The 7,476-nt window shown below is 40.2% G+C and overlaps 1 long non-coding RNA gene across 5 annotated transcripts in view; it reads right to left on the minus strand.

The window, feature by feature from the left end:
• The window catches only part of LOC106567934 (uncharacterized), a 90,505-nt gene extending 84,110 nt beyond the window's left edge, over positions 1-6,395 (minus strand). For 3 of the 5 annotated variants that reach the window (XR_001320197.2, XR_001320200.2, XR_001320198.2), the window contains exon 1: positions 5,749-6,092. This is a non-coding gene — a long non-coding RNA (uncharacterized lncRNA). Of the gene's footprint in view, positions 1-5,748 lie in introns of all 5 variants that reach the window. The other 2 variants (XR_001320201.2, XR_001320196.2) reach the window with 2 other exon arrangements.
• Between the last annotated feature and the right edge of the window lie 1,081 nt (positions 6,396-7,476).

Raw genomic sequence — 7,476 nt, forward strand, 5'->3', positions numbered from 1 at the left:
TAATTGAGCTTTTCCTTCTATTCCCCACTAACAGCAATGAGACTAATACATAGAATGATGAGAGGCTGAGGGAGGGACACACTGAGTAACCTGTCACAGACAGACATACAGACACGGGCTAAACAACATTATAGATAAACAGATGCCTATCCAAGGCATAGAAAAAGACATGACCTGGTACAGACACAGACAACTTACTTTTACAGAGGCAGAAACATAGACACACCTGACATAAGCTTAAGGTACAACACAGGTTAATAAGACACTCACCCCGACCGGACACAGGTAAAAGATGTCACCAGATCTCCACCAAAACAGCCAAAAAGAAATCATTCTGGCTTCACAAGTCTGGTGGTTCTTGCCACCGTGTTTCCAGAAATTAGTTGAAGCTACACTGCTGTATTATAGAAGCGCACATCTCCTAGAAGGCACCTATAGTTCAGTTTGTCTCAGGTTACTTTCACACCAAGAATAGCTGGTGGGATGTGATAGATAGCTGGGATTAAAGGAGGACAGATTGAAAGCAGAAAGCCATGTGGCGAGAGAGAGAAAGAGAGAGAGAAAGAGAGAGAGAGAGAGCAGTAGAAGTAGGTGTATGACTGAAGGGCCTGTAATGTGGAGCAGCAGCCACTTCTATCTGCCCAAAATAAAACCACAATGACTTCATCATCAGGCCTCGTTAGGGAAGGTGTGTGATTCTGCTACTTCAGGAGATAGTGACCTACATGCCCAAAATAGAGAACTAGATTCTGTAGAGGACATACTTTGTGTGTATTTATAAAAGTGCAGGGATGACAGACAGTCAATGCCCTTGATATCTTGCCTCTCTTCATACGAACACTTCAAGTTGTGCCCCAGAAAAAGACGTTGGCAGTGACAGCGAGCGGAGACCAAAATAAAATCATGCTAGCGCTACTCTACCTTTTTTTGCTTTCCTTTTCCAGGCCGGGGGCCATGTTCTGAAATACAAACATTCGCAGGAGAAAGCAGTCCATTAACGCCTGTCAAAACACTTCATTCTTGTGTCACAGGGACATCTGATGGATGGACACTCGTTTGAAATGTCTCTATTCTTCTGAAACTTTTGTGATGAATGTTTACTGTTAATTTCTGATTACTTATTTCACTTTTGTTTATTGCCTATTTCAGTTGCTTTGGCAATGTAAACATACAGTGCATTCGGTAAGTATTCAGACCCCTTGACTTTTTCCACATTTTGTGTCGTTACAGCCATATTCGAAAATTTATTAAAATATCACATTAACATAAGTATTCAGACCATTTATTCAGTACTTTGTTGAAGCACCTTAGGCAGTGACTACAGCCTCGAGTCTTCTTGGGTATGACGCTACAAGCTTGGCACACCTGTATTTGGGGAGTTTCTTTCATTCTTCTCTGCAGATCCTTTAAGGCTCTGTCAGGTTGGATGGGAAGCGTCGTTGCACAGCTATTTCCAGGTCTCTCCATTCACAGTGGGTTGTGCTGTTCACCACAGTTGTATACACTCTTAGAAAAAAAGGTGCCATCTAGAACCTTAAAGGGTTCTTCGGCTGTTCCCATAGGAGAACCATTTGAAATAACCCAAAATAGTTCTACCTGGAACCAAAATAAGGTTCCCCTATGGGGACAGCCAAATATCCTTTTTCCGAACCCTTTTTTCTAAAAGAGCATAGCAGAGAACTCCATCAAGGAGGCTAAATATTCTGTGTGTAGGCTAAATAAAGTTGCTGCGTCATTCAGAGTAAAATCGACTGTAATTCTCAGAGTATTGCTAGTAGCTATTTCACGTTAAAAAGCCTGTGTCTACATGTCAAATGATAGGGTCCTTGATATAGTCTAATGGGATTTCATATAGTCTAATGAGAAGTGAGAAGAACCAACTCAACCCGTTTCATAGTTCTAATCAGTCAGACAAATCAGATTGATTGATCCCTTTGAGCGAGGATACAGTAGTTAAGCAATAAGGCACAAGGGGATGTGGTATATGGCCAATATACGACAGTTAAGGGCGTCATGCCTGGACACAGCCCTTAGCCGTGGTATATTGGCCATATACCACAAACCCCCAAGGTGCCTTATTACTATTATAAACTGGTCACCAATGTAATTAGAGCAGTAAAAATAAATGTTTTGTCATACCCATGGTAAACGGTTTGATATACCACGGCTGTCAGCCAATCACATCTGACATTCGGAGAATCAAACCCTGTTATAATCCTGGGAAGTTAAACAATGTCACAGTCAATTTATAAAAATATAATGTGTAACAATGAGTATGTTTACATGCACACTAATAATTCGATATTAAACTGATTATGGCAGTAGGCCGAGTATGGAAATATTAATGTAAACACACTGCTTATATTAAATCGTAAGGTCAAAACTGAAGTAAGCATACACCGATTAAAAAACCTGGTTTTCTGAACAAATCTTTCGAATTATTAGGGCATGTAAACAGCTTAATCGCCGTTCCAGCAGCGTATTTGATCTTCACATGCGCCAACACCGGTAGTGCAAGCCTCTCTCTTATGAGCAAGTGAAGTGTGTTCAGAAAAACTGAAAGTATGTATCTTAGAAATAGTTTTCACAGGGGCCTCCTGAGTGGCGCAGTGGTCTAAGGCCCTGCATTGCAGTGCTAGCTGTGCCACTAGAGACCCTGGTTCAAGTCCAGGCTCTGTCGCAGCCAGCCGCAACCGGGAAACCCATGGGGCGGTGCACAATTGGCCCAGCGTCGTCTGGGTTAGGGAAGGGTTTGGCCGGCAAGGATGTTCTTGTCCCATCGCATAATAGCAACTCCTGTGGCAAGCTGGGTTAAGCGAGCAGTGTGTCAAGAAGTCTGGCATGGTTGTGTTTCGGAGGGGTTGTGTTTCGGAGGATCTTGACCTTCGTCTCTCCCGAGTCCATACGGGAGTTGCAGCAATGGGACAAGACTAACTACCAATTTGATACCATGAAAAGGGGGTTATTATTTTTTTTAATAAGAAATAGTTTTTCCATACAAACTCGATATGTCCGAACTCAGAATCAAATAGGCTTAGCAAAAATATAATGTGGTAAAACGTGTATTTTGATTGCCGATTTTCTACATTCATCAAAAGTCAGATCAGGTAGACTGTCTTCAGACGTGTCCATATAAACAGGATTATTAGGGAAATAGTTTTTCTTGCAAAGCATGTAAATGTTTTAAACGTACTAATATATTAAATCTGACTATCCACAATAATCAAGTTATTGTGTGCACTGTCTTTATCAGGCTGTTTTTAATCCTTCAGCAGTCGGATTCACACACTTCTTTGATATGCTAAAATGAAATCCTTTGATGCCAAAATAGCAAAGTTTCTCTGAACAAAAGGCCATATTTTCCTCATAACCAGTTACGAGATGCTACTTCATAAAGACGAACCCCAAACAAAATGCCAACAAGCAGCCTTTCAATAACTTTTTCATTTGAATCAGGATTCATGAGGCATACTAGCAGTCCAGAGCCTGACAAAGTGAGGATTGTGCCTCTGTCTGTGGACAAACAGTGAACCACACAGTACAAATGGCACACTCTAAATTAGCTCAATGAGCTGCAACACAATTTATTTATTTATTTTGCATTTTGCAGGATGAAATCTCTTGAGATGCACCATCTCGTTTGCAAGAATGTCCAAATACAATAAAACAAATCAAAACAATACTTAGTAAAAATAATAATATGGCTGTCTAATAATAATAATAATAATAACAATGAAATTCTTAAACACAAAAAACGTATATTAACCGCATAAAAAAAGTAGTTGTGCAACTATTAATAGGCCTACAACTAATAACAACTTGTGCAACTACTAATACAAATAATAAAACCAGGGTAATTTCTGGATCAAAATGGGACTTTGGTTGTGGCCATGGTGAGGGCGTGGCCAATGGTGCATTCGCTGACTGAACATTTTAGAGGCCCTCCTGCTGGTAGCAGTGACAATTTTATTTATTTTTTAAAGCAAATTTCCTGCAATTTACACATTTTACTGTTTGGACATAGGCGCCCCAAAAAATACTTAGGCGGCCCGCACAAGACTTTTCCATGCAGAAAAACCCCTGAATAAATCTAAGTACCTATAAAATATACATGCATGTTTACAAATATTTTCACATTGTGATGATTCTATTAGTTAAAACACAGTTTGTTCTTAACATTTGAAAAAGTGCTTTCTTAAACTCACTGTGTGATTTTAATTCTCAGATTTCCATAGGTAAATTATTCCAGTCAATTGGGCCTTTGTGTTTGAAAGATCTTGCTCCAAATGACATGACGTGCCCTTGGAATTTGTCATTGCTGCCATTGCTATTGTGTGAGTCTTGTAAATTAAGTTCCTTAATATATACTGTGAAATTTAAGTTGACACATTTAAAAGAAATTGGTACCAATGCAGTCATCTGTTTGGGAGTGACAGCCAATTTATTGATTCATACATTGTGCAATGTGTCTTATAATGGCAAACAAGAATGAATCTGCAAAGATTGTTATAAAAGAGAGTCTTAGTTGTGTTGTGATAGATGTCATCATAGTCTAGGACAGGAAGCAGCAGTTGGGTTACTAAGGTCTTTCTAATGGATACAGTAAAACAATTCTTAGATCTTTATAGTAACCTAAGGTTATAGTAATATAATCAATATGCTTTCCAAAAGATATTCAGAATCTATCCTCTAACCCAGGTATCAACATTTTTCTATCACTTGCATGAATTTTGAAATTGCCAGTTGTGGAGTTTATTCTTTGCTGTGTACCAAAAAGCATGAAAAAGGACTTTGTTTTATTTAAAACCAACATCTTTGCTAGAAACCATTTTTGTTGCGCTAAAATCTGTAAAATATTTGAACTTGATGTATAGAGCACTGTATCATCAGTGTATAAGTGAACACGTGTATTCTGACAAATTAGAAGTAATTAATTTATGAATATAGAGAAAAGGGGGGCCAATACTGAGCCTTCAGGTACACCTCTACTGAGTCCAAGAAGTTGTGATTTGTGTCCTATGAAAACATATTTTCTATTGCTAAGATATGCATGGAACCAGTTTAGTGATCTGTTAGTGAAACCAATGTTTAAGCTTTCCTAGTAAGATAGAATGATAAACTAAATGCTTTCGATAAATCAATGAAGATGGCACCAGTAATACGATAACACCAATGAGCCACAGTTGAGGCTCAGTCCTTTTCCAGTTTAAGGCAGGCATGTTTCACTAGAACAAGCAGAGTTGACAAGCACTGTGAGCTGTGCTGAGGAAAAAGACAAGCAGCAGTTTTGCTGAGTTTATGCCATTATTATTGACCTGATATTATGAATCTGATTTGTTTAAAACACACAACCCCCTCACACACATTCCCTTCCCCCATCACCCTACCTTGTACCCCCCCCCCCCACCTCTACCTTGACCCTCCAACACGATTCAAAAGCACAAAGCCCTCTTTCACTGTAACACTGCAATTCAAACAGATAATACATCAACAGTTCTCTGCCGACTAGAGACCGAGAAAAGTTAGAAATCAAAATAGAAAAAGGAAAAGATTGAAAAGTATGATAAGAAAATAGAAAATGATGATAAGAAAATAGAGATCATAAACATAATCAACAAATAATGAACAACAAGAATATGAAGCATCAGTTTCGGAACCCGCGCATTCCTAAGAGCACCATTAGGTGCTTAAGTAACTGTTCCACAGAGTAAGAAAAAGAAGGAGAAGGAGAGAGAACCAAACACTCACCACTACGCATAGCAGAGCATGACATCCAGCACCAGGAGTGAAAAGATTCCTCTCTCCCTCCTCGGATCCACTCCATGTTTCTGAGCTCCTATATGGCGACCCCCCCCCCCTCCCCATCTTCGGAGAGGGAGGATGGCAGTAGTCCCGTTGTTGGGATGGGGAGCTGAAGAGTGAGAACCGGCTTCTGCTTCCTCCGTGCAGCTGTGCATCCCCATCAGTATCTTCACCAATCCTCTACACTATGTGTGCCTGCGGCACAGCAGAAAAAGGCAATGGAAACACACACACACACACACACACACACACACACACACACACACACACACACACACACACACACACACACACACACACACACACACACACACACACACACACACACACACACACACACACACACACACACACACACACACACACACCAGCAGCAGCACAGAGAGAGGGAAAGAGGGAGCACAAAATAAAGCAAGAAGGGCAGTCAGTGAGAAGGCAGTGGCAGCTGGAGAATAGCAGGTTTACGTTTTTGCCGTTTCCTTTAGTTTGTGGGAGAACCGCTCAGCTGGGAGAGAGAGTGGGAGGGTACAAGGCAAGAGCTTCCAGGCAAGGAAACAGCACATAATCCCTGCCGGCAGAGACTTCCTTCTCTCCCACACTCCCTCTCTCTCCCCCCTCTCCTTCTCTGTTAATAAGCCTGGCTACGACCCCCTCCTTGGGGCCCTGGAATGTAAAGGCCAGAGTTTCAAGAGGCCCAGTTAGACAAGCCTCAGAGTCACTGCACAGTGACCCAAGGGTCAGACACAGCGAGCGAGCAATGGAGAAGTGGGAATGGAGAAGAGGGGGTTGAAGTGTGTGTGTGTGTGTGTGTGTGTGTGTGTGTGTGTGTGTGTGTGTGTCATGAGATCGCATAACCTGAACTAGAGCCACTTAACAAAGATAAAGCGGTATCTAGTTACTCCCATAGCAGCAGACGTAAATACTACTAGCATCACTCGCATGGTTATTAGGGCTGTGACGATATCAGTATCGCAATATTTTTTTAATGGCAAAAATGAAAACACGAAGCAGACCAAACAATTTAGTCCTTTAAAAATCTGCTGTATGTAAATATTGTGTGCAATACTAAGGCATATTGCGATACTGGCATCGTCCCAGACCTAATTAACTGCAAGATAGTCAGTTTAACTTCACTATGATTCACAATTCAACTTTACTACCTAACACTAAGATTTTCACAAACTACAGTGCCTTTAGAAAGTATTCATACCACTTGACTTGTTCCACATTTTGTTGTGTTATAGCTTGAATTCAAAATGTATTAAATCTATTCACAAATCTACACACAATACCCCACAATAACAAAATGAAAACATGTTTTTAGAATTGTTTGCAAATTTCTTGAAAATGAAATATAGAAATATCTAATTTACATAAATATTCACACCCGAGGAAAGACTTTGTAGTAGCACATTTGGCGGCGATTACAGCTTTGAGTCGTCTTGGGTATGTCTCTATTAACTTTGCATATCTGTATTTGGGTATTTTCTCCAAAAATTGATTTTCTCTAAAATGGCAGTAGTTTTACAGGCGCCCAACTAATTGTGCTATTATATGTTTCTTTTCGCATTATTTGTAACTTATTTTGTACATAATGTTTCGGCAACCATATCTTACGGCAAAAAGAGCTTCTGTATATCAAGACAGCGATCACTCACCTCGGATTAGACAAAG

This window comes from Salmo salar, chromosome ssa13 (assembly GCF_905237065.1).
Source record: "Salmo salar chromosome ssa13, Ssal_v3.1, whole genome shotgun sequence".
NCBI lineage: Eukaryota > Metazoa > Chordata > Actinopteri > Salmoniformes > Salmonidae > Salmo > Salmo salar.